At 41.1% G+C, this 27014-nt stretch overlaps 1 protein-coding gene and 1 non-coding gene across 28 annotated transcripts in view; one reads left to right on the top strand and one right to left on the bottom strand.

Moving 5' to 3' along the window:
* The window catches only part of ABCG2 (ATP binding cassette subfamily G member 2 (JR blood group)), a 137774-nt gene that overhangs the window by 63161 nt on the left and 47599 nt on the right, over nucleotides 1–27014 (top strand). For 4 of the 27 annotated variants that reach the window (XM_086406389.1, XM_086406398.1, XM_086406371.1 and 1 more), the window contains exon 1: nucleotides 2717–2856. The exons of 14 other annotated variants lie outside the window; for them this stretch is intronic. The gene's annotated coding sequence lies outside the window, so the exon portion shown is untranslated. Of the gene's footprint in view, nucleotides 1–2716; nucleotides 2857–3236; nucleotides 3330–23479; nucleotides 23675–27014 lie in introns of those variants that run through there. 9 more of the 27 variants (XM_086406373.1, XM_086406393.1, XM_086406387.1 and 6 more) reach the window with 5 other exon arrangements.
* Nucleotides 6198–6269, bottom strand: TRNAS-GGA (transfer RNA serine (anticodon GGA)). The gene has a single exon. It is a non-coding gene; the product is annotated as a tRNA-Ser (tRNA).

Here is a 27014-nt window from a genome sequence, read left to right as displayed (position 1 = left end):
AGAGGCAAATGGGACTGAGCACAAAGCACTCTTAAATTGTTGGGAGACTGAATCTGGGACCAACTTTTTGTGGGAAATTTAGCTATATGTATTAAAAACTTTTAAATGAGCATACCTTTTGCCTCAGCAATTCCCTGTCTGGAATTTACCTGAGTGTGTGTGTAATGACAGAGCTTATAAAGATATTTTGTGAATAATAGGAAGATTGGTTAAAGTACATAACAAACACTGAATACCATGTGCCCATTAAATATAAAGTTGTAGAAAGATTTTGAATGACAGGGAACCATGTTGCAAAATAGCAGTTTTACAAAATATTAATAGTAATAGCTACCATCTAGTGTGTGTGCACGCTCAGTTGTGTCTGACTCTCCACAAAGCCCACCAGGCTTCTCTGTTCATAGAATTTTCTAGGCAAGAGTACTGGCATGGGTTCCTGTTTCCTACTCCAGGGGAGCTTGCTGAACCAGGGATTGAACCTTGGTCTCTTGCCTCTCCTGCATTCAGTTCAGTCGCTCAGTCGTGTCCGACTCTTTGCAACCCCATGGACTGCAGCACTCCAGGCCTCCCTGTCCATCACCAACTCCCGGAGTTTACTCAAACTCATGTCCATTGAGTTGGTGATGCCATCCAACCATCCCATCCTCTGTCGTCCCCTTCTCCTCCCTCCTTCAATCTTTCCCAGCAACAGGGTCTTTTCAAACGAGTCAGCTCTTCGTATTAGGTGGCCGAAGTATTGGAGTTTCAGCTTCAACATCAGTCCTTCCAATGGACACTCAGGACTGATTTCCTTTAGGATGGACTCCTGCATTGGCCAGCAGATTCTTTATCACTGAGCTACCTAGGAAGCCCCAGCATCTATTAAGTGCTATCTAATGACATTACATACATTATCAGTGCTTTATACACATTGTCTCATTTAATGTAACTATCCTGAGAGACCCTTTCCCCTGATTACCGATAACTACTTAAAGGCTAAGGAACTAGTTCAGGTCTCCAGGGTTTGAGAGAGCCAGAATTCAGACACAGACTATCTGACTCCAGAGATAATGATGTCCATCCCCGTACTCTGTATACAAGCCCATTTTTGTTTTTTAAGAAAATATGTATGCAGAGAAAGAGACTAAAAGCAGATGGTATGTGGCTGGTGGGTATAGATGACTTTCATCTATTTCTTGATATGTCATAAGAGAGGGACAAAAAGCTTAGTTACATGGAAATGAAAAAGTGTTAGATTAAGAACACATCTAGGGACTTCCCTAATTGTTTAGTGGTTAAGACTCCGTGCTCCCACTGCAGGAAGCATTGGTTTGATCCCTGCCCGGAGCTAAGATCTTCATTGGCTGAAACAGTGGGTACTGTGGGGTCAAAGAAAAAAGAGAACACATTCAGTAGTTGTCCCAATAACCAGGCACTATAAATACTGGGCAGTTATTCTGTTCAAAGAGGGTGAGCAGAGGGCAGTGGTCTGAGAAACTGAGTCACCCATTTATCCTCCTAACTTTTGACCTTGTGCAAGATGGCCTCATTTGGACCAGGTGGGTCATCTTAAAATTAGGAAGGTAGTCTTTAGGTTCCTCCCTCCCTAATATTCTATTACCTAAAATACCCAAACACTAAATGAGAAAACAGGGCATTTGAAAATAGTTGGTTTTGTTCAGTTACTAAGTCGTGTCTGACTCTTTCTGACTCCATGGACTATAGCCAGCCAGGCTCCTCTGTCCATGGGATTCTCCAGCAAGAAGACTGAGTGGGTTGCTATTTCCTTCACCAGGGGCTCTTTCTGACCCAGGGATCAAACCTGTGCCTCCTGCTTGCAGGTGGATTCTTTACTACTAAGAGCAGCAGCAGCAGCAGGCAAATTCTTTACCACTGAGCCACCTGTGAAGCTTAGCCCAAAGTAAAATGTTAACTTAGAACTTAAAACGACTCATTTCTATAATGCAATGCAATTATGAAATGCTGGCTTCAATCTTAAATTTTCGAACAGAATTTGATGGCAATGATCCGCTTGAGAAAGCATTAGGAAGAGGTTATGTACTCTTTTCCTGAATCTGCACACTCTTACAGCTTTTCTACACGATCGGAGTATTGAATAGATGCATGTATCACAGGATTGTGAGGAACATATTTAAACTATTCATTGAATATTTTCATTCAAAAAGTTTTGTTTCCCCCTCCGGACACCCTTAGATTCAGTTCCTGATTTTATTGGCCCTGGGAAGCAGGGACCTTATTTCTCAGAAGCTCATTCATTAGAGACCGCCTACTTGCCCCGGGGGTGGACAATGTGTGTGACAGGAAAAAACCTCGGTGCCAGGGTCCCCGGGTATTTAGGGGCGTGGGACACTGGCAGTGGCCAAATCCGCCCAGGTCAGACCAGGTATTGATCCCCCCGGGTAGCATTTTGTGGTTGGTCTCCAGGGGTACTCCCCACTGTCTATTTCATACCAGCCCGGGAAGCAGGATTTGTAGCGTTGTCGCCGCAAGCCCAGGGATATAGTCATTTCCCTGACCTCTTCCCGGCGGCCGGGTGACGGTCAGGTCCAGTACCTGGCTGGGTCCTCTAATGACACTTGCGTGCTCTCAGCCCAGACGCCGGGCGCTTATCGCAGCCAGGCAGGCAGCGCCACGCCTTTCACGGGCCCTCGGGCATCGACCCTGAGGGAACAGGGGCGTGAGGGTGGGGCCGCTGCCGGGCGCTGTCCCTGTCAGCAGTCTAAAGCTTGCGAAGTGAGGCTGAAGTCGGTGCTGCCTGCGCTCGCTCGTCGGCCCTCGACCGCCGGCTCGCCGCCCGCTCTCTCCGACGTGACGGTAACCCGGGGCCAGTGCCTTCCCAGGTCAGCCGCTGCGCCGGTGAGTGCGGGGTGCTAGGGGGGCGCGTGGGCGCGGTGGGTGGGCTGCCGCCGGGGGTCGTGGGCGTCGGTCGGGGAAAGTCGCCCCCGGCCGGGCTTTGCCTCCAGCGCGGGTTGTGTCCTGAATCCCACGCCGTTACCGGGCGAATCCCGAGCGAGCGAGACGCTAGAGGGAGTTTCCGGCGGTCTGATAGGGACTGGGGAGACGCTGGAAGGAGGAAAGGAGCCAGAGAGTTTTTGTAAAAGCTTTTCACCATTTAGGAAGCACTGTACGGATGCCTGATGTCATTGTTAAGTAGGAGATGCTTCCGTAGGGTATATTTGGAAGGTCCAGCTGACTCAGCGTTTTATATAAATGATTGTTAGTGCTCTGCCTCTGAGCACAACAGCTCCTGAGATTGAAGCCCTCGGTTAAAACTGAACCGCTAACTGTGAGTAAGTTGTGAAAACCGTTTGGAATACGTGGCATAAAAGGTCCGTGGCTATTGTGTGTGCATTTGGTAGGCAATAGAAAACTGTACAATTGAAATGACTAGGTTTTAATTATTCCCTCTCAGTTTTATTTGAAAGTGAGTATGAAACAGACTGAAAATTTAGACTCCCCTAAATTTGGACCTCCACCCCGCCTCCAGAAAACAGCTCCTTGGTGCAACCGATTTCGTGTCTGGTAGCATGGGGTCACACAGAGTCGGACACGACTGAAGCGACTTAGCAGCAGCAGCAGCAGTGTGTGTTAGCCGGTTGGTAAAACTCTTCCCTTTCCCCAAATGTATGATATTGGATAGATAAAAAGTTATTGAATATGGAGGTAGCAGAGAAACTTGTTAATATTGGTACCTTTAAAGGGATTAACCGATATATTCTATGCCCATTTCTTCTCCCTGGGACATAAAGTTTGTCCACAACTTTGGTTGGTGTGCTAAAGCATTATTGAGCTGCCTTTTGTAATTTTTCTGTGGATAGTTGGCTCAATGATTAACTTCAAAAAATTAACCAGCTTATTAAAAATACTTGTTAAAAATGCTACTAAAGTTAGAATACAGAAAAATACATAACCAAAAAAGTTAGATTGTAAATCTAGCAAACAGTTAAAAAAAATACCCATAATGTTGCTTTGTTTCATTTTCTCACTCAGTGGTAGAAATATAAAAGCTCATTCCACTTTCAGGAAAAAAAACAGATTTATAGTAACAAATGTTCATTGGTCATCTTTGTTCTGGACCCTGAACATTTAGCTAGAGCCCCCTGAGGTGCTGTTGCATCAAAATGATATTAAAATACACTTACCAAAATCAATTTCTACATTTATTTGTGTTAAGTGTTCATGAGCTTTTGAGGCAAGCCTAAGTATTACAAATGGAAAGAGAAATGCACCAAGAAAAGAGTCACTGTGGGGGAGTACATTTGAATGTATGTAGACAGCAAATTAAAGTTCTATCTGGGAAGCTAGAATAAAAATGGACCAATCAGTCACACAATTCAGTGAGGACAAAGGCGGGAAATATACATGAGCTCCTTAGAGAAGCTTTTCCTGGCACCTACTTCTGAGAGAAATGTCTAATATCACAGAAGGCTGCAGATGAGACTGAAGTATAGCGCTAGAAGAGTCTCCTGGGTGCCCACCCATAGTACATGCGGTCGTGCATTTTCTAGGACTGCTTGCTGTAGTTGTCATTCTCCTTACCGTAAGTATTATGAGAAACACTCGTAGGATGCTAAGCCTCTATGGTCCCACATGCTGTGGTTTGATAGTTTGGGAATAAATCTGGATTTTATAGAGGGGTAGGTAGACCTCATGTTTTCAGATACTGTTTCTCTCAGGCATTTCTGACAGAAGTTTGGTGTCAGTTGAAGGTTATATCAAGTGAGAAGTTTTATTCTATGTTGCTTACTGGGGTTAGAGGTTAAGGTTGAGGGTCTTTTAGTGAAACTTAAAGAACCTGAATGATCATCCTTGATACAGGGTATATAGGTCTGTGCTATGCTGTGCTTAGTCGCTCAGTCGTGTCTGACTCTTTGCGACCTCATGGACTGTAGGCTGCCAGGCTCTTCTGTCCTTGGAGATTCTTCAGGCAAGAATACCTGAGTGGGTTTCCATGCCCTCCTCCAGGGGGTCTTCCCAACCCAGGATCAAACCAATGTCTCCCTCTTTGCAGTTGGATTCTTTACCGTCTGAACCACCAGAGAAGCCCAAGAATACCGGAGTGGGTAACCTATCCCTTCTCTGGGAACCCTATTCCGACCCAGGAATCAACCAGGGTCTCCTGCATTGCAGGTGGATTCTTTACCAGCTGAGCTACCAGGGAAGCCCGTATAGGTCTACAGTAAGCTAAAGTTTATCCTTTTAAAAAATCAGTTCTGAGTTCAGAATGTGAACCAATAATGATGGAGTATCTAGATGAATTTGGCTTTATAGTGTTTTTTTTTCCCCCAACATTAGTTTATGAGATCTAATTCACATATCATACAGTTCATGCCTATTTAAAGTGTACAGTCTCTGCAGTCTTCACATTTTCATCATTCTCGCCCCTAAAAACCAGTTAACACTCACTCCTCCTTCTCACCATAATCCCTTAATCTCTGTAGTTTTTTGGAAACCAGTGTTCTGCTTCACAAGGAGACCATTAGAAAGTGGACATCTAATTTTTGAGCCACATACTTAGCTTGTTTATAGAAATAAGTAAAATATTCAGAGAATCGTAACAATGAAAGTTAGTGGTGTTCTGTTGTTTAAAATGAGGTGGGTGGGTGTGGGTGAAGCAGAAGTGCTGCCCACATCCCAATTCCAGTGAAGAAGTTTTGTTTTTGGCAAGAAGGGTAGAATGAAATCTTAAAACTCCATTGAAAATGCTGATTACTAGCTCAGTCCCTTTGCAGCTGAAAAGGCCTGTTACTCTTTAGAGCAATGGTTGGCTGGGAATTACTGCTTAGATGGAGGTAGCAGTAGGTAGTTCTCTGTCATTTAACAGGATTTAAGTTCTTACCTGGAAGCATAAAAACGAAAGTTTCTAGAAAGCAGCAAGCCCTGTTAGCTCCCTCTGAAAACACTTGAGCTGAGTGTCTTACAAGGAAAAAGGAAAGATTGCCTGAGGGGTACCCAAACTTCAGATGTTTTGCACAGGAGACCTGTCTCTTCTCTTCTGGTCCTGCTGCATGGGCAGTTCTACGCTGACCACACCCTGACTTCACCCTGAAGTGAAGTGAAGTGAAGTGAAGTGAAGTCACTCAGTTGTGTCTGACTCTTTGTGACCCCATGGACTGTAGCCTATCAGGTTCCTCCCTCCATGGGATTCTCCAGGCAAGAGTACTGGAGTGGGTTGCCATTTCCTTCTCCAGGGGATCTTCCCAACCCAGGGATTGAACCCGGGTCTCCTGCATTCCAGGCAGACGCTTTAACCTCTGAGCCACCAGGGAAGCCCTGGACTTCACCCTAGAGGAGTGAAAAGAAGGGATGCAAAAGGTACAGGGACCACAGGATCCTTAGAAAGGGAAAATAAAGTATTTCATTTTACAACTTTTCCTCCACCATCCCATATTATTTTGGAATGCCATATGAGAGTTGGACCATAAAGAAGGATGAGCGCTGAAGAATTGATGCTTTCAAACTGTGGTGTTGGAGAAGATTCTTGAGAGTCCCTTGGACTGCAAGGAGATCCAACCAGTCAATCCTAAAGGAAATCAACCCTGCATGTTCATTGGAAGGACTGATGCCGAAGCTGAAGTTCCAATTCTTTGGCCACCTGATGTGAAGAACCGACTCACTGAAAAAAACCCTGATGCTGGGAAAGATTGAAGGCAGCAGGAGAAGGGGACGACAGAGGATGAGATGGTTGGATGGCATCACCATCTCGATGGACAAGAGTTTGAGCAAGCTCTGGGAGTTGGTGATGGACAAGGAAGACTGATGTGCTACAGTCCATTGGATCACAAAGAGTCAGACATGACTGAGCAACTGAACAGAATTGAAATTTAAAAAATTTTGAGAAGCTGAAGCAGTAGCTATATTTTCCATCCACATTTTTCTCCAGTACTTTGGCCACCTGATGTGAAGAACGAACTCATTGGAAAAGACCCTGATGCTGGGAAAGATTGAGGGCAGGAGAAGGGGGTGACAGATGAGATGGCTGGATGGCATCATCGATTCAGTGAATGTGAGTTTGAGCAAGTTCTTGGAGACAGTGAAGGACCAGGAAGCCTGGTGGGTTGCAGCCCATGGGGTCACAAAGACTTGGACATGACTGTGACTGAACAGCAACAACAAAGATAAGATGAGCAGGTCTTCAGAATTAATAAACGGAAATGGCCATTAACTGGTGAATGCTTGCTGTCTGCAGGTGGTTTTTATATTTATTCTCATTTTTTGGTCACACCAAGCCTTTCAGGGAAGTATTGGAGTTTCGTACTTACAGAGGAGGAGGCAGAGAATTGTACAGGGTTATTTATTGCTGGGACAAAGTACTTTATTAAAGATCACCAACCCTTTCTTTTTTTTTTTTTTAAACAGCCTGGTCATTTGTTTCACATTTTCTTTCCATGTTCACAGAGCAGCTCAGTTCATTGTAAAGGCATGCAGGGACAGTGAAAAGAGCCTGTGAGAACAGGGAGGCCCAGACCTACCTAACTTGGGTCTAGTCACTGTGCCGTGAAATCTCTTCATCTTTGTGGACCAGTTTCTTCGTGGGACTAAAGAATATAGGAATTTGAGCAAGAGAGGTCTGATTTTATTTAAGGAGTCCAGAAGTAGAATATGAGTTAGTAGAAATTGCCAGAATAGTAGTGTTAGGTATGCTGAGAATTCTTAGTATTCTTACCTGATCCTACAATAAAGGATTCTGCAAACCATCTACTTTGATTTAGAATCTTTCTGATCCATTTCTCCTTTTCATAACATAGGGAGACTGTTATATGTCTTTCTAGAATATCTCATATGATACTAATAGTTACCCCAAGTAAACATATGTACTTCAGAAACCTAAAGTAGTAGGCTAACTGTAGTTAAAACCCAATAGTATCATTTCAGTTATCTCTTCAATCTAATAGTACTGTTATTATCATGCCAGACCATTCACTGCTTCCTCTGGAATCTAAGCTATGAGTATAATCCATTTGACATGTGCAATGTTGTTTTATACCCAGCTATTACTAGCAACCTAGGGCCAGGTGACTCATTACATTGCTATAGTGTATGTGCTGATTAGCTCTTTCCTCGAGCTACAAGCTATTCCTTGTGTTCTGATTTCATACTTAGATATATACCTGCCCTCTCCCCCAGTGAGATGTGTTCTATCTAGCCTCCTAGAAGTACTCCTTACCCAGAAGTAAATTCAAGTGGTTTAAATTTTTCAACAAAAATAAAATTGCTATTCTCTCCCTCTATAATATGAGAAACTAGAAAAAGAGATCTTTGGTGCATTAGTCATTATAAAACAATGCTTTTCCAAATATATACAGCTGTGGCTGGGTTGCATCGGTCTTGATAAGGAAGTTTTAAAGAACAAAGATGGCAGTTTAAGTCTAATATTACACTAGCATTATAAACATTGAAAAATATTGGGGTTATTTTTTTTTAATTTTTAATTTTGAAATCATTTTTAGACTTACTTAAATGTTGTAGAAAATGGTACAGAGAGTCCTATAACATCTTATGTAGCTATAGTACCACTGTTTAAACTATAAACTTATTTGGATTTCATCAGCTTTCCACTATCTTTTTTTCTATTCAGGATCCAGCCTCAGAGCTCACATTGCATTTGATTTTTGTATATCCTTAATTTCCTTCAAACTATGACAGCTCTTCAACCTTCTATTGTTTTTCCTGACCTTGACACTTATAATGAATACTGTTCAGTTATTTTGTAGAATGTCTTGCAATTAATACTGGATATTTTCTCATGATTAGATTGAAGTTATGCATTTTAGGAAGAAATTGGAGAAGGAAATGGCAACCCACTCCAGTATTCTTGCCTGGAAAATCCCATGGATGGAGAAGCCTGGCAGGCTACTGTCCATGGGGTGGCAAAGAGTCAGACAGGACTGAGCAACTTCACTTTCACTAGAAGTAATCCCAGTGCATCATATCAGGGGTACATGATGTCTTATTACTGATGTAAACTGATGTAAACTTTGGTTAAGAGCTGTTTGTCAGGTCCCTGATGGTTATCATTTTTTCCCTTTGTATTTAATATATATCATGGGAGAGAAACTTGGGCCTTGCAAATATCCTGTTTCTCCTTAAGTCCTTATTCACTAGTTTTAGTCCATCGGTGGAACTGGATGCACATGGTACTGTGTTGTTCTAACAGTGATTTAAAGATTGTTTCTCATTACTTCTCTTTATTAATGAGAATTTTATAAGGAAGAGCTGTTCCTTCATTTTTTTATTCAACTGTATGAATATAGACTCATGGATATTTATTTTATTGTATAGGTTATAATTGAATACAGTCATTATTTAATTGCTGATCAAATGGTTCCACCATTGGCCACTGGGAGCTCTTCTTTCAGGTTGGCCCCTGTGCCCTTTTGATGTACCGCCTCCCCATCCTCCCTTTTGAAAAAGCATTTCCTTGCTTTCTGGTATCATGAAATGCTCCAGGCTGATTTTTCTATTTTCCATGCCCCGACCCTTGCATCAACCATTTTTCCAAGGCACTCTGGTTCCTTGTTTTAGAGGCTGTTATTATCAGAAACCAAGATCTGGGTACTAGGTGTGTTACTGAAGTTGCTTTGAACTTTTTAAGTTTCATAGATTTGTGACCTAGCAAATGCATCTCTATAGGAGGAGTAATGCCTTAAATTTCAAAGACTCTAGAGACCATAGTTGCCAATTTGCATTCAGTCTCTTATGGGAAAGAAATACAATTGGAAGGGCTAGAATTTTAAAAGTTCCCAGTTTTTCTCAAATGAAGACCTGTAAGTGTTTATAAAACAAATAGAATAAACACATTAATTTTTATTTACTCAGGCTCTGATAAGAAATTAGCTTGTTACTTACTGAATGTATGTGAAGGGGAGATATGCATAGATCATATCTTTCAGAAATGCAAAATGTCTTTAAATGAATTGTGAGATCCTGGCCTCTACTTCCCCACACAAAAAAGACTTCTGGGTAAGTCTTTGAGCCTACTTTCTCATTCTGAAAAGAAAGGTTTTAGGCAAGATTTTCGTTTCTCTTGACTCTTAGTGGGCTCAGAGGACCCTTTAATATCCAGAAAATTTGGACCCTTTTTCTATATTTTAGGTATAATTTAGTGTGTGTTTATTGGTTCACTGGTTAAAAAGATTCAGTTTAATTTCATATCTAATTTATGTTAATCATGCCAGCTTACTTTTAACATTGAAATTTACTCAGTTAAACTTTATTTTAATCTAAGACAGTCCGGACCACGTACAGAAGTCTTTTCTAAGAGTTCCATTTCCACAAACCTTCTTTAACTTTCTTTTTACTGATAGGTTTTGTCCTATGCTTTTCCTTTCTCTCTCTCTAGGATAAAATTACTTTCTTTTCCCTCAACAAATTGTATTTTCATTTCTTATACCTTTTTTCCTTTCATGCAAGATGTTTTCCTTACCAATTTTAGTTGTCTCAATTACATACATTAACCAGAATTCTAACTTTTTAAAAACCTCAATTTCTAGTGAAAACTAAGAAGTATGCAATTATAAACTGTTTTTCAATTATTATTCTGTAGATTGTCAAAATCACAAATACTGTTTATGATTTCTAAAAAATGTGTGGTTTTTTAATGAAAATTTTTCAATGTGATATTTTTATTAGTAGACCTAAATATCTTCTCTGTAAAAAGGCAGCCTATGTTGAGTAATTAATGTTTCAGTATCTTATTTTATTTGGGAATGATCTAGATATTTAAACGGAAAAGAACATGGCAACCCACTCCAGTATTCTTGCTTAGAGAATCCCATGGACAGAGGAGCCTGGTGGGCTGCTGTCCATGAGGTTGCACAGAGTCGGACACAACTGAAGCAACTTAGCATGCATGCATGCACTGGAGAAGGAAATGGCAACCCACTCCAGTGTTCTTGCCTGGAGAATCCCAGGGATGGAGGAGCCTGGTGGGCTGCTGTCTGTGGGGTCACATAGTCGGACACGATTGAAGCAACTTAGCAGCAGCAGCAGCAGATATTTCATAATTTCCATCATTTCATTTAATTTAGCAAAACTATAAATATTAAGTCATCTAAAATCTGGAGAAATTATTTTTAAGTAGACAAACCGTAAGACATAATTATTCTTAAAGAATTTACCTCAAAATTGTTACTCTGTTTATATCTGTTGAATTATAGTTATGTTTAGATTACCATGAAAACTGAGACATTACACAAAATAAGCCATCATTTCAAGATTTTTTTTTTTGAAAATTTTATAACAGAGATAGTATGACCTATTTAACTTTTGGTAAACCTAGGTGCAATAAAAGTAAGAATGGTCTGTATTCATTAAACCAACAAATTTAAACTTTAAAACTGATTCAGTTCAGTTCAATTCGGTCGCTCAGTCGTGTCTGACTCTTTGTGACCCCATGAATCGCAGCACGCCAGGCCTCCCTGTCCATCACCAACTCCCGGAGTTCACTCAGACTCATGTCCATCGAGTCAGTCATGCCATCCAGCCATCTCATCCTCTGTCGTCCCCTTCTCCTCCTGCCCCCAATCCCTCCCAGCATCAGAGTCTTTTCCAGTGAGTCAACTCTTCACATGAGGTGGCCAAAGTACTGGAGTTTCAGCTTTAGCATCATTCCTTCCAAAGAAATCCCAGGGCTGATCTCCTTCAGAATGGACTGGTTGGATCTCCTTGCAGTCCAAGGGACTCTCAAGAGTCTTCTCCAACACTGTAGTTCAAAACCATCAATTCTTCGGCACTCAGCTTTCTTCACAGTCCAACTCTCACATCCATACATGACCACTGGAAAAACTATAGCCTTGACTAGATGGACCTTTGTTAGCAAAGTAATGTCTTTGCTTTTCAATATGCTATCTAGGTTGATCATAACTTTCCTTCCAAGGAGTAAGCATCTTTTAATTTCATGGCTGCAGTCACCATCTGCAGTGATTTTGGAGCCCCAAAAAAGAAAGCCTGACACTGTTTCCACTGTTTCCCCATCTATTTCCCATGAAGTGATGGGACCAGATGCCATGATCTTTGTTTTCTGAATGTTAAGTTTTAAGTCAACTATTTCACTCTCCTCTTTCACCTTCATCAAGAGGCTTTTGAGTTCCTCTTCGCTTTCTGCCATAAGGGTGGTGTCATCTGCATATCTGAGATTATTGATATTTCTCCCGGCAATCTTGATCCCAGCTTGTGCTTCTTCCAGCCCAACATTTCTCATGATGTACTCTGCACATAAGTTAAATAAGCAGGGTGACAATGTACAGCTTTGACGTACTCCTTTTTCTATTTGAAACCAGTCTGTTGTTCCATGTCCAGTTCTAACTGTTGTTTCCTGACCTGCATACACATTTCTCAAGAGGCAAAACTGATTATTAGTATAATATTGACTATTTCCCAGATCACAAGAACTTGAAATTTATTTGGGTTGGCTTTCTTTTAAGTAACTTAATTAAAAAAAATTTTTTTTTCAAGATTTTTTATTTTTAATTTTTTGGCCAAGCCCTGCAGCATGTGGGATCTTAATTTGCTGACCAGGGATCATCCTAGGCCCCTTGTCAGTGAGCACGTAGAGTCCTAACCACTGGACTACCAGGCAATTTGCAGGCTAGTTTTTTATTATATTTTAAAAATATCAATTTGTAAGTGATTACTTTGTCAACAAAGGTCCGTCTAGTCAAGGCTATGGTTTTTCCAGTAGTCGTGTATGGATATGAAAGTTGGACTATAAAGAAAGCTGATCACAGAGGAATTGATGCTTTTGAACTATGGTGTTGGAGAAGACTCTTGAGAGTCCCTTGGACTGCAAGAGTTCCAACCAGTCCATCCTAAAGGAGATCAGTCCTGGGTGTTCATTGGAAGGACTGATGCTAAAGCTGAAACTCCAATACTTTGGCCACCTGATGCGAAGAGCTGACTTGTTGGAAAAGACCCCCTGATGCTGGGAAAGATTGAAGGTGGGAGGAGAAGTGGACGACAGAGGATGAGATGGTTGGATGGCATCATGGACTCAATGGACATGAGTTTGGCTAAACTACGGAAGTTGGTGATGGACAGGGAGGCCTGGCATGCTGCGGTCCATGGGGTTGCAAAGAGTCAGACACGACTAAGCAAATGAACTGAACTTTTACATCAGTTAAATATAGCTTTTTTATATGTGTAATTTTGATAATATTATCTGGAGTTAGGAACATATCATATGTATAATGTACACATAGAAATATAAAAAGACATAACTAGAGACCTCATAGCTTCATTTGAAAACTTAGTTATGTATCAGTTATTGCATTATAAATTTACTAGTTTATAAATAACAATTTGAATAAGTTAAATATATTTGCTCAGATGACTAAAGCTTTTCACTGTTTGTGAAGAATATTTTAAAGTTTGTATTTGTCCTTGATAAATCCTGAAGGAGGCTGTGAATTAGATATGATGAGGGATGCTTTCTAGCAGTTTGAGTTCAGGAAAGCCTGTTTCTCTCTCTTTCTCTCTTTCTTTTTTTTTTTGGTGCAGGTTCTACCTGATTGAGCTAATTCATAAGCTCAGTCTTAGGTCCTTGTGGGATGTACTTATGTTTCTGATATGTAGAGATTTGTAAGACAAGACAGTTGCTTTTAATTCCTCAGAGAACTGGTCTGCCACCTATATGGTACTGAAAGATTGATTTGCCCAACTACATTTTCTTTATTTGCTTCTGTATATCAGTAAAAAGATTTCCAACTACAGTGAAAATCAAGAGTTATATGTTCTAGAACTTTAGGGTTCAGTTTATCCTGCTTTCCAAACTTTGCACAAGCTATTCAATAAAGGCCCTCTTTTTTGAGTATACAAATTAAACCCAGAGCAGTTCACTCTAGGGGCTAAAAGTCTTCATTATTTTTATTAACTCCTGAATATTAGCCCCCAGTTTTATTTCATATTGTGTGGGCTCAGGTAACCCTATTGATTTTCCTTAGTGTGTTTAATCAATGTTGCCTGAGGGGCAGATTTATAAGCCCTATCTTACACCAGGCAAGGGAGACCTAAGTTTATTCCATAATATAATTGGCAGAAGAGATTTAACCATCTTATATAAAGCCCATTTAAACATACCAACTTTTATAAACATTCATCTCAATTCTCTCAGCTCTTATATCTGTAATTTTAACCTCCATTAAGTCCCCATCAACCTGTCTTGGTCTTACACAGAGTCCCAGAAACGTTTCTTTTTATCTCCCTGAGCACGTTATCTATCTTTATATAAAAGGCTTTGGGTTTCCCAGCCGAGGGGTTGAGCCAAGGGACTCAGGCCTTTCGTTGATATTTAACTTGATTAATTGGCCTAACTGTTGCCCCAAGCAATTGAATTTTCTAGCAGCCTTTTAAATATGTATATGTTTTGCTGTGCTTAATTTTGCTCAGTGTGTCTGACTCTTTGCGACCCCATGGAGTGTAGCCCACCAGGCTCCTCTGGCCATGGGGGATTCTCCAGGCCAGAATACTGGAGTGGGTTGCCAGGCCCTCCTCCAGGGTATCTTCCTAACCCAGGGATCGAACCCAGGTCTCCTGCATCATAGGCAGATTCTTTACTGTCTGAGCCACCAGGGAAGCCCAAACTGGGGTAAATAGAGTGGACTTGTTTGGGGTTCTTTAATGATGGGGACCGATAGGGAGTCCCTTTGGCCATCCAACCTTAGCATTGTATCAAAATGTTTGTTTTGATACATTTATTTATTGGTTTATTTATCCCATTTCTTAACCATCTAAAGATTTTTACTGTTTTGGAACAAGTCTCTTTAAAATTTCTACCTTGTTGGGAAGATGTCTCTAGACTTTCTCTGCAGTTTTTTCTTATTCCTGTTAATCAACCTAACTTAACAATCTAATGCTTTTATTAGCATCTGTAAGACCCGTTGAGGGGAAATTGACCACAAATTTAGTTTCCCAAACTTTTTTGTTGTTGCTCTTTGTTCGTTTAAACTAAGGGAGTTATTAAGGTTAGCCATTATATTTTTTTGTATCCACTTTCTACTTTGGTCTTTTCATAGGTGCCAGTAATCCAGCTGTTAATAGTGAGAGTTCTCTAAAAATTTCCCAGTTTAGAAGTTTCTTCAATTTTAATCTCCATTGTCTGGCCATTGTCAGAGCTCTCATAACACAGGGAGGAAAAAAAAGTCTTAAGATCAGGTAAAACATTTATATCTCAAAGACACAGTGGGAGAAATGCTAGTTCCTCCTTTGAAAAGTTTTTTGTTCTTTTAAGGTCAGAATTCCGAGAATATGTTTTATCAAGCTGGCTTTTTCTAGCTGCACACATGCGCACAAAAATTAACTTTGGAGTGTTAAAAGAACCCACATTTGGTCCTTTTTAAGGTGAGATTTCCTTTAATTCCCAACAAAGCAGGTACTTGTAGGAATAAATTCTGTACATACATAATAAAGTCTTCCCAGCGTCTCTCAACTGTGGTAATCCAGTTTTCAACTGAGCAAAATCTTTCCATTGTCAGTTCATCTGGGATAACCCAGGTACCTCTTCTTGAAATTAAGTTCAAGGAAAATCTCCTCCAGCGAGGATTTTATTCACCACCAAATTAAACTAAGGATAATCAGCCAATAGTGGAGATCCAGGACCCAGAAGAGACTTACCTAAATTCATATGGACTCTGAGGAGGTGGCTAGGCACAAGAGGTCTTTGCTGGTACCAAGGCTCCAGATTCTTGTAGCGTTCGGGTGAGGGAGAGAAGTCTGCTCTGGGTCCCTTTGTTGCTAACTAAAGCGGTCGACTGAAGAAAAACGCATAACCTAAAAGTTGCAAGTTAAGTTTTATTTGAGGATCTTACTGAGGACTGTGGTTCAGGAGACAGCCTCTCAGATCCCTCTGAGGAACTGCTCCAAAGACAAAAGAATAAGGGAGTAGCCAGGATATTTAGGAGATTTTGCTGAAACGAAAAACAACAACAGGAAAAACCAAACCATGTAGTCAAACATCAAAGATAACTGATAGTCACAAAAAATAGACATTACTAGTTAATGATTTTAGTGCTTTTCTGTATGAGAAGATACAAGACTCTGGGCTCGTTGTAATTATTCCTTAGATATGCATCTTAACTTATCTAGGGCCAGTGCCCAGAACACACAATGCTTCCTTTTTTTCTCTATCCTAATTTCTCCTCAGCTGTACCTGGGGGGTTTGGGGAATGCGACTGCAGTGGCTAATGGCTTGATCCTTGTTTACTGGAATAAGAGGCAACATTCTTTGTTTACTAGAATGGCAGGCAACGTTCCCTGTCCACGTCCACGTCTGTCAGTTTCCTCTTAAATGTAAATGAGTGTGAATGTAAATGTAAAATGAATATAAAATGTAAATGAGTTTCCATGGACCTGAAGCTGGACCATTACTATACTTGCCCTTGTTTTCCCTTAATTGGGCAGATTTGGGGGAGGTTGAGAGTGAGATTGCTTTGAAATGGGGCAAACAGTAGAGAGTCATTATAAAACTCCCATTGGCTGTGACCTTGCTGTGGGAATAGGTGCCTTTTGCTTGTTGGAATGCTGGATCTTCCTTGCTCTACCAGTCCCACTCTCTTGTGGATAAAGGCTGCACACCAAGGGTAACCGGCATCCTAAGATATATATCTGAATACACTCTTCCTTAGAAACCAGATAATGTTTTTACATATAGTTTCAGAGTGCTTGTTTTGTGTCTAGTGTTGTATTTAAGAGGCTTCCCTGGTGGTTCAGATGGTAAAGAATATGCCCGTAGTGCAGGACCTAGCTGTCATAGGTAGGACAGTGTCCACATCTTGGCTCTTGAATGACTACAGTAGCCTCTATGTAGTCTCCCTGCTCTGCTCCTGTCTCCAGCACCCCCACCCCCACCCCCAAGTCAGAGTGATCTTTTAAAACATAATTAGATTATGTTATTCCTCCACCGAGAAGCCAAGCAAAGTTCTTGCAGTGGCCTGAGGTATGGACACTGCCAGAATTGACCTGAACCTCTGACTTCATATCCTATGCTCTCCCTCCCTCTGCTTCAGTCCCCTTGGTCATGCTCTTCCTCAGGCTAGCACTTGATCTTGGCATCACAACTCCAGAGAGCCACCCTCAGGTTTCTGCTCAAAGACCTCACTGGGAAGGCCTTCCCTGACTTCATTTCCTCCTTCACTTTTATTTTTTTCTCTTTAGCACTGCTGACTCTGACGTTTTTCATCAAAAGGAAAAAGGAATAGGAGTTAGGGACATACCCCCATGCAGTCAAAAATCCATTATAACTTTTGACTCCTCCAACACTTAACACATATTTTATATGTTATATGCATATCTACATATATTTTATCATTGATGACATATCTAACTTTCTTGGTTTTTTTCAATATTTCAAATTTTTTCAAATTGTTGCAAATCTTGAAAAAAAAAATCTCCCAATATATTTATTGAAAAGAAATCCACAATATAAGTGGACCTGCACAGTTCAAATCTGTTTGTTCAAGGTATGGCCAAACGCAAGTTCATATGCTCGACACACAGTAAGGCCAAGCTGAAACACTGGAGTTTGGAACAGAGAAAGGTTTATTGCAAGGACCAAGGAAAGAGAATGGGTGGCTGTATTCAAAAGATGTGAACTCTCTGATGGTTTTCAGGGAAGTGTTTTTATAGGCAAAATTTGGGGTGAGGGCTGCAGGGTGTGTGACTTCTGATTGGTTGGTGATGAGTTAGCATGGTGGTGTTTCAGAAATCTTGTGCTCAGCCTGAAGTTACTGTTGTCCATCCTGGTGGGGGCCTTAATTCCTATAGAAAAACTCAAAGATATTGTAATGTATATCCCTTAAGGGGGAACCAGGACCCTGCTCCTTGGCTGTCCTATAGTTTCTTGACTGCCTTTCCTTGGTTTCTGCATTCCTTCACTCTTCTAATTAGCAACCATTTGAATCTGCCCTTTGAAACTCAGGGAAGGTCTGAGAAACTGAAATTTTTTCCCTACAAACAAGAAATGGGATACAGAGAGACTTTTGTATGCAAGAGGGCCACACAGGGTCCTGCCAGGTTTCAACGGTCAGTTATAGTTGCATTAGGTATACTTGTATCTATTTAAAGAGAGGATTAGGATTAAATGGAGGGACCTCCCTGGTGGTCAAGTGATTAAAACTCTGCCTTCTAATGTAGGGGGTGTGAGTTCAATCCCTGGTCAGGGAACTAAGAACCCAGATGTCTCAGGGTGCGGCCAAAAAGTAAAAAAATAGTAATAATAAAAAATTTTTTTTTAAAGATTAAATTAAAAAAGGGACAGGAAACAGATCTATGGTTGTCATGGGCTGGGGTGGGAGAGGGAATTTCTTTGGGATGATAGAAATGGTCTTTGTCCTACTTTTCATGATTACATGTCTGTATACATCTTCAAAGTCCAAAAACTGTACTTAAAGAGGATGTTTGATGGTCTACAACACTGTTTACTATTGACACGTTTTGAATAAACATGACAAAAAACAGAGATTAGGCTGAACCATGAGTAGAGTTGGTGTTATGTTGGAAGGAATGTTATATGTACCAAAACATTCCCCCTCGTGTTTGTTATCTATTCCTTTATCCTCTGTGTTTTGTGTGTGTTAGTCACTCAGTTGTGCCCGACTCTTTGTGACCCCGTGTACTGTAGCCCACCAGGCTCCTCTGTCCGTGGGATTCTCCAGACAAGACTATCAGAGTGGGTTGTCATTTCCTTTACTAGGGGATTTTCCTAACACAGGGATCAAACCCGGGTCTTTACCATCTGAGCCATAAGTCACCAATTCTCCGTGGATCCCTCACTGGTCTTACTGCGTATCTCCTCAGTGCAGGAAGGACGGGGATCTGTAGAATGAGGGAGGAGATGGCTGAGGGGACCTGTGGAGCTTCCAAAGTCAAGTCTTAGCTCCCTACAGGGCATACGTCACTCTCTGATGAGCTTTGCTGCCTCTCCAGCCTAATTTTCTTACTGCCCTTTCCCCAAAGCTGAACTTTAATATAATGAACTTACCAACTAAAAAAAGTCACAACCTAAAAGTTGAGGGTTATGCTGCATTTGGTGGGAATTTTTAGGACTTCAGGACCGGGAGGCAACATTTCAAGTAGCCTTGAGAGAACTGCTCTGAGGAGGCAGGGTGGAGGAGTCAGGTTATATAGACCTTGGCAACGAAGGACAGGTAGTCTGAACATCAAAAGTATTTTTGTGAATTCAAGTTAAGGAATTTAGCACTTTTCTGTATATGGCAAGATGCAAGCCTCTGAGCTCACTGAAGTCTTTCCTTTCCTATGTATCTCAGCTATCTGGGGCCAGTATCTTGTGGTTTTTCACATCCTGAGTTCTCCTGGGCTCCCCATAGGGAGTGGCTGCAGCCTGAAGGCTGCCAGATCTTGCTGGTGTTCTTCTCCTTCCTGGGTGCCCTGGAGGGCTGGGATCACTGGTGACTGTGACCTCATTGTTTACTGATATGGCAGGAAGTACTCCATTTCTCAAACAGCATGCATTTCCCAAAGCAATCTCTTTCAGTTTAATGATTTTGCTTTCCTTTACTAGGTCAACTTTCTTTTCTCTTCTTTCCTTCCTATATAACTGGTTAGTTTCCTTTAGTAGGCCACTTCTAACCACTGTGACCCCCACCCCCACCCGCCCTGCCCCAAGCCATGTATTCCCTGAGAGATGAATCTGGTCTTAATCCCTCAAGTAATTTTGAAGCTCTAGGCAAAGGGGTAGGGAAGGACATTCCTGGCTGGAAATTCTGCTTTGAAACAGGATAATTATATTTTCTCTCAACTCCACCTGGGTTAATACAGTGAGTTTTTAGGGGGTATTCATTAAGTTTTGTCCTTACCTTCCACAAGGTCCAGGTGAAATCTTTGGTGGTATTTGTGTCCTTTCTAATTTGTACATATAGTTTACTAATCCTGGCAGAATTTAACTTCTGTAGATGACCTCTCTAAATAGGGTGGTTAGTGACTTCCTCTTGTTTGTGCTCACAATATCTTTATGAAGCTACTTTGCTTAATACAGGGGTGTGGCATATTGTAATTTAGTCTTTCATTCAGCGGGAATAATTGAGAATATGATATGAGTGACCCCAAAGGATACAAGGGCTTCCCTGGTGGCTCAGAGGTTAAAGCGTCTGCCTGGAATGCAGTAGACCCGAGTTCGATACCTGGGTCGGGAAGATCCCCTGGAGAAGGAAATGGCAACCCACTCTAGTACTCTTGCCTGGAGAATCCCATGGAGGGAGGAGCCTGGTAGGCTACAGTCCATGAGGTCGCAAAGAGTCGGACACAACTGACCGACTTCACTTTACTTAAAGGATACAAAATTGATGGACATTAGGTCCCTGCTCTTACAACAGACATGTGGGCAAATTTTTAGTTTGCAAATGCATATATGGCTTTCTGAAATGGCAGGTTTGCAATAAAGTCCAAAGGAGATAACTTTAAAATATCATGATTTTACTTATAATTTGGGAGATAGCTGAAGGCCAAAAGGGCATGAGAAGAATGTTCCTGCACTGTGAGCTAGGGCTAGAAAAAACATTTTAATGATAATTTGCTTGATGAGCTGTGATCCAAATACTGGTCATACATTGTTAGATAAAGCTTTTTGACTATTATTAGAAAGCTTTGGAGGGTGGCTGGAAGGTCTATAGTTCATTTAAATTTATTATTTTTCTTTCATCAGCCCACCTTCAGTATTTGAAATTCGGAATAAAGTAGTCTGAAATTTACCATGAAAATGCTATGAAATTTATGTTATTGTTAGGGAACCATTAATTGCCCACTTTGGCCGGGCATGATAATAATTGCTTGCCTGAGTTGTCTCACAATAGGAGATCCTGGTAAAGAAGGAGGTACTACCTCCAAAAAGTAACAGGAAAGAGTTCAGATCAGATCAGTCGCTCAGTCGTGTCCGACTCTTTGCGACCCCATGAATTGCAGCACGCCAGGCCTCTCTGTCCATCACCAACTCCCGGAGTTCACTCAGACTCATGTCCATCGAATCAGTGATGCCGTCCAGCCATCTCATCCTCTGTCGTCCCCTTCTCCTCTTGCCCCCAATCCCTCCCAGCATCAGAGTCTTTTCCAATGAGTCAACTCTTCGCATGAGGTGGCCAAAGTACTGGAGTTTCAGCTTTAGCATCATTCCTTCCAAAGAAATCCCAGGGCTGATCTCCTTCAGAATGGACTGGTTGGATCTCCTTGTAGTCCAAGGGACTCTCAAGAGTCTTCTCCAACACCACAGTTCAAAAGCATCAGTTCTTCGGCGCTCAGCCTTCTTCACAGTCCAACTCTCACATCCATACATGACCACTGGAAAAACCATAGCCTTGACTAGACGAACCTTTGTTGGCAAAGTAATGTCTCTGCTTTTGAATATGCTATCTAGGTTGGTCATAACTTTCCTTTTAATTTCATGGCTGCAGTCACCATCTGCAGTGATTTTGGAGCCCAGAAAAATAAAGTCTGACACTGTTTCCACTGTTTCCCTGTCTATTTCCCATGAAGTGATGGGACCGGATGCCATGATCTTCGTTTTCTGAATGTTGAGCTTTAAGCCAACTTTTTCACTCTCCACTTCACCTTCAGGAAAGAGTTCAGGAGGGGCCAAAAGGAGAAGGGAGGAGTCAATATATCCTACCAACCTCCCAGAATCCTTCTCGCTGAAATCCATCTTGGCTGAGAGATGTATGCGCCACCAGGGAGGACCCTGAGTCAGAATGATTGGCCAGAGACAACCTGGAAACCAACCCCATTACCATAAACGCGGAGACTCTGAGCCATGTGGTGGAGCAGTTCTCCTGGGTTCCCTTCCCCTGCTGCTCTCCGCTGAGGCACCCCTCTCTAATAAAGTCTTTTGCTTTGTCAGTTCGTGTATCTCCTTGGACCATTCATTTCTTAGTGTTAGACAAGAGCTCACTCTTGGGCCCTATAAGGGGGTCCCCTTCCTGCACTCAGTAGTAAAAAATGTTTTGATAAAATGTGAATTCTGTTTGGGGACCAGATACTTCAGGGATTCATCTTGTTTGTTTTACTTGAGGAAAGTGATTTAATTCAATTTAGCTATTGTTCAAAAGACAGTTCTAAAATAATGGAAGCATTGCCTTTTTTCAGCCATTGTATATATGATCATTTTATAGATTTGTTATTCTTAACCTGAAACATATAGCACTGTCCTATTTTTGAAATAAATATAATATCTGTTTCTCTCTCTTCAGTCACTAAGTCGTGTCCAACTCTTGAGACCCCATGGACTGTAGCCTGCCAGGCTCCTCTGTCCATGGGATTCTCCGGGCAATAACACTGGAGTGGGTTGCCATTTCCTTCTCTAGGGGATCTTCCCAACCCAGGAATCGAACCCAGGTCTCCTGCATTGCAGGCAGAGTCTTTACTGACTGAGCTATAAATATAGTATAGTTTTATGATATTTTGAAATCTAAGAATGAATTTGATAATAGCATATAGCAAGTTTTTTTTTTTTTTTTTTTTTGATGCAGGATGAATATGGGAGTGCTTGGGGTGTCCTCATAGTGTTCAAGTATATGTGTCTTTTATGGGGTTATAAAATTGACTGTTTATAAAGTAACCCAAGAATGAGAAAATACATTTTTAAAAAGTAAACACTTTAGACCTGTGTTGTCCTATATGGTAACTATTAACCACGTGTGGCTATTTAAGTATAAGTGAGTAAGTTAAATAACATAAAATATTCACCAGCTATATTTCAAGTGCTGAGTAGCAGCCATATGTGTCTGGTGGACAGCACTATTTTATTATCCCTATGCGTATTAATAAAGAACATGGAAAGGAGCACAGGCACTTTTCCATCTGACCTCTGATTATCTTGAACTCAAGAGAATCACTTCTTGGGCCTTATTTACAGCCTTTTTACACATAAGAAACCAGATTACCATCTATAAGATCAGTGGTTGTGTAACTTGTGAGAATGAAGGGAATTGGTAATTTTATTTTGTGTGTGTGGCGGGGGGGGGGGGGGGGCGTGCGGGGGCCTGTGCTGCTAAGCATGAAGGATCTTAATTCCCTAACCAGGGATTGAATCCATGCCTCCTGCAGTGGAAGCACAAAGTCCTAACCACTGTACCATCAGGGAATTCCAGGGAGTTGGTAATTTTTATCTTGTCAAGTTATATATCTCTTAGCTGGTGCTCCCTAATCGCCACTATTTTAAACATATCCTCAGCACTCAGTCCTTGATAAATCCTTCTCTTAGCTATAGAGGAGGGGAGAAAAAAGTTTTCATTACCAGGCCCATTCCTGTGTCTCACTGTTAGCGTGTCTCACTGTTTTTCTGCAGTAGCCTCCTAACGCCCTTGCTTCCACACTTGTCTCACAGTAGCAGCTAGAGTGATTTTTAAAAAACACAGTTAAGATCATGAGCCTTTCCTGCTTGAACGGCCTCAGCGGCTTCTCTTGGACTATACAGACCTTCCGCAATGGTATTTCTTCCTGTCTGTCTGTCTGACCTCGTTCTTTGTGCCGCCCTCCCCAGATCACTCTGCTGCAGCGCTGTGGGGGCCTTGAGTGCCAGATCGTTTCCTTGACCTGAAGACATCAGCCCTCTGACTCCAATGCTGCAGTGCCGATGTCAACACTGGATGTTTGCTCCAGGGTGGAACTGTTAGATCAGAGATGATGTGAAAACCCATTGATGGATAGAGGACTCTTTAAACTTCAGGGATTTATTGTGGAAGTTACAACTCAGATTTTGAGTTCCTTTTCTAACAATGTTCAAAACTATCCTGCTTCTATTTCTGTTTGTTCATAAGTTTTGTAGCAGTCACCTGACAGTGACCCAAGAAGCCTAATTCCTTGTCAGGGTAGCGAGGTCTGGGCATCACAGTAAATAGCTGAAGAAGGTGTGTTTACCCAGCATGTCCTCTTGGCTATGAGGCAGAGTGTCACTTTTGCTATTATTATCCCTAGGGGAAAAAAAAGTAAGAAGGCCTGAACTCTTGACCTGAGGCTGCTCTGGCTTCTACCAGCAGGTGCAATATTTACAGCTATGGACAGCTGTCTGGCTGAGGACTTTAGAACTGAACTCTACTTTTATTACCTGTGTGCAATTTCTATTGACTTATGTACTCTGTTTATAGTAGACTGTCTGATTAAGAGTATGATAAAGAGTAAGATAGAGAAAAATGGTATTTTTTTTTTAAGCGAGTCCTATATTATTGAATTCTGCAATAGGGAGCAGAATTATATATGGTTGAGTGTGTGGGCTTCAAAGGCAGCAGGCCTATTTTGGCTTTTTTTTTTTCAATTAACTAATTTATTTTAATTGGAGGATAATTACTTTATAGTATTATGATGGCTTTTTTCATATATCAACCTGAATCGGCTACAGGTATATGTGTCGCCCCCATCCTGATCCCTCCTCCCACCTCCCTCCCCACCCTATCCCTCTGGGTTGTCCCAGAGCACTGGCTTTGGGTTCCTGGCTTCATGCGTTGAACTTGCACTGGTCATCTGTTTTACATATGGTAATGTACTTGCTTCAATGCTATTCTCTTAAATCATCCCACTCTTGCCTTCTCCCACTGAGTCTAAAAGTCCATTCAAAAGTGGTATTTTTAATGCAAGTTATCATTCTTATAATAGATATACCAGTGTCTATGGAAGAAGACTTTCCAAAAAAGTAAAAATGTACCTCATTAGTTAGAAAACAAGAAGAAGAGAGGAAAGGTGACAAAGGTAGACACAGGTAGAAAAGAGATAGCTGGAAAGGGGGAAAGAATCTCATTATTCAAAGCCGCTCAGTCATGTATGGAAGACTGTTCCAGCTGGTGAAAAGATAATCAGGCCAGTTAACAGGGCAGGCTGGTTCAGGCGAGTTGTATGAAGCCATTTGGATGCTGCTTTTATTTTTAAAGTCTTTGAAGTGGGTCTCAGATTCAGAAAACGATTTAGCACATGCTCTGGAAGCTGAACTAAACTGGAAGCAAGGAAGCAGCAACAAGGGGGGAAGTTGATTTTTGTCATAGGGAAATCTAGATGTGGTGTATATATATATATCTGTAGGGAAAGATTAATGTTTACTTAGAGACAGTTACTTTCAGTGATTCCTCTAAAAACCCAGGATACTGGGATAAACCCAGTATCTGGATAAACCCAGTATACTGTATACAGTATACCCAGGATACTGTATAAACTGGAGACTTGAGTACTTGAGGTTAATATGGTGCTGAGATGTGTGTTTTTAAAATTTTGTTATCATTCCTATAAGTTTTTTGTTTCATCTTAGAGTAATATATTGTTTCATATTGGTGTTAGAAATAAGTTTGGTTTTTGGTATAATGTGCTTCAGCTGGATGGTGTATTTCAGTTATGCCTGCTCATCTCTTGATTTGTGACACATGAATTACTAAGACCCTGTACTAAGCATCTCCTATTCCTAAGCACCTCCTAGCAATGTGAATTACTAACTTAATCCTATCACAGTGAAGACGAACTCAGTATGCACATACTTCTAGAATTGTGATTGTATTTATCTGTTCTCTATCTTGGATGGATGGATGGGTATGGATGATCTTTCTTGGGTACTATAGTTCCAGTTGGTGCCTTTTATTAACAGAAAATCTCACAAAGATTTTGTATTAATGTTTGTCTTGAGCTAATGGCCTATTTAAATTTAGGTGGGATGTTATTTGATTCTCTTAATGAGCCTTGTGGAATAGGAAATGACAACCCACTTTGGTATTCTTGACTGGAAAATTCTATGGGCAGAGGAGCCTGGCAGGCTACATTCCATGGGTCGCAAAGAGTTGGACAGACTGACCACACACACACACACACACACACACACACACACAGAGCCTTGGGAGATTGTTAGAAAGTGTCCTTACACACACACACACAGCCTTGGGAGAGTGTTAGAAAGTGTCCTTGGAGCCTGAACATCAAATGGGGAATGGCAAGAGAAGCAATTGCTTGTGTCAGGCTAGTATAGTTTGGCTTTTGAAGACATGGGGGATGGCTTAAGAAGTTTACAAAGTCAATATGCAAGGTCTCTATAGTTATTTGTACCTTGAGCCTTCTCTTTCACTGCTTTCAGAGAGTAGGGCTTGAGCTAGTTATTACCATTCATTGTGCTCACAGATTAAAACTAGGCTCTTTTAATTTCCTGGGTGCCAGTCTATAAGTGGTTTCCTACTTTTGCAGTTTCCAAAGTGGAATATGTTTTAAATGTGATAACAATAGAGCAGTTTCCGGCTATAGGAAGAATTACAGATTATTTTGATTTGGGGGAAGTTCTACTATGATATGCTCAGGTGTGTGTGGTTTTCTTATGCATATCCTGTCTTGGTGTTCCTGGAGTTCCTTCAGTCTGTGGCTTGATACCTTCAGTTTTGGAAAATGCTTGGCCAATATTTCTTCAAACACTGATTCTGCTTCATTTTTATTTTCTCTTTTTCAGGTCTCCAGTTACATGTATGCCAGATCTTTTTCATCACATTTCATATGTTTCTTAGCTCTTTTATGTAGTTAAAAAAAAAAGCTACTTCTTCATTCTCTTCAGTCTGAAGTTTTTTGTTTCTTTTCCATGCTGATAATTTTCATACACTCTTCAATCTGGATGTTTTCTACATGGAAGTCTGTCAGTTCACTAATTCTTTCCCAGTCTGTATCTAAACTGCTATTAAACTCATCTACTGATTTTTTAAAAACTATTGATTAGTTCTTTGGTGATAGCCTATCTTTTCATTTATTTTCTTAGACATATTACTCAGTTATTTTAACGCAGATGTCTGATGACTCCAACGTGCAATACTTATGGGTCTACTTCTATTTTCTTGTTTTGGAACATTAGGTCTTATTTTCTGGCGTGCTTGGTAATTTTTGATTGAAAATTTGGATGATGATGACTTTGGAATAGATTTAAATTTCTTTTAGCAAAATATGAGTGGATCACATTGCTTGAGTAAAGGCTGGTCTGCTTCTAGGTTGCTCATATTTCCAGGTCATAGCCCTACTGGTACGATCTCAAAAACTTGGTGTTTTAAACTGGTAAACTCACAGCTCCAAAC

Source organism: Bos grunniens, chromosome 6 (genome assembly GCF_055505025.1).
Source record: "Bos grunniens cultivar Pamir isolate PY7600 chromosome 6, Bosgru_T2T1.0, whole genome shotgun sequence".
Classification (NCBI taxonomy): Eukaryota; Metazoa; Chordata; class Mammalia; order Artiodactyla; family Bovidae; genus Bos; species Bos grunniens.
This window is presented reverse-complemented; position numbering and strand designations above follow the sequence as displayed.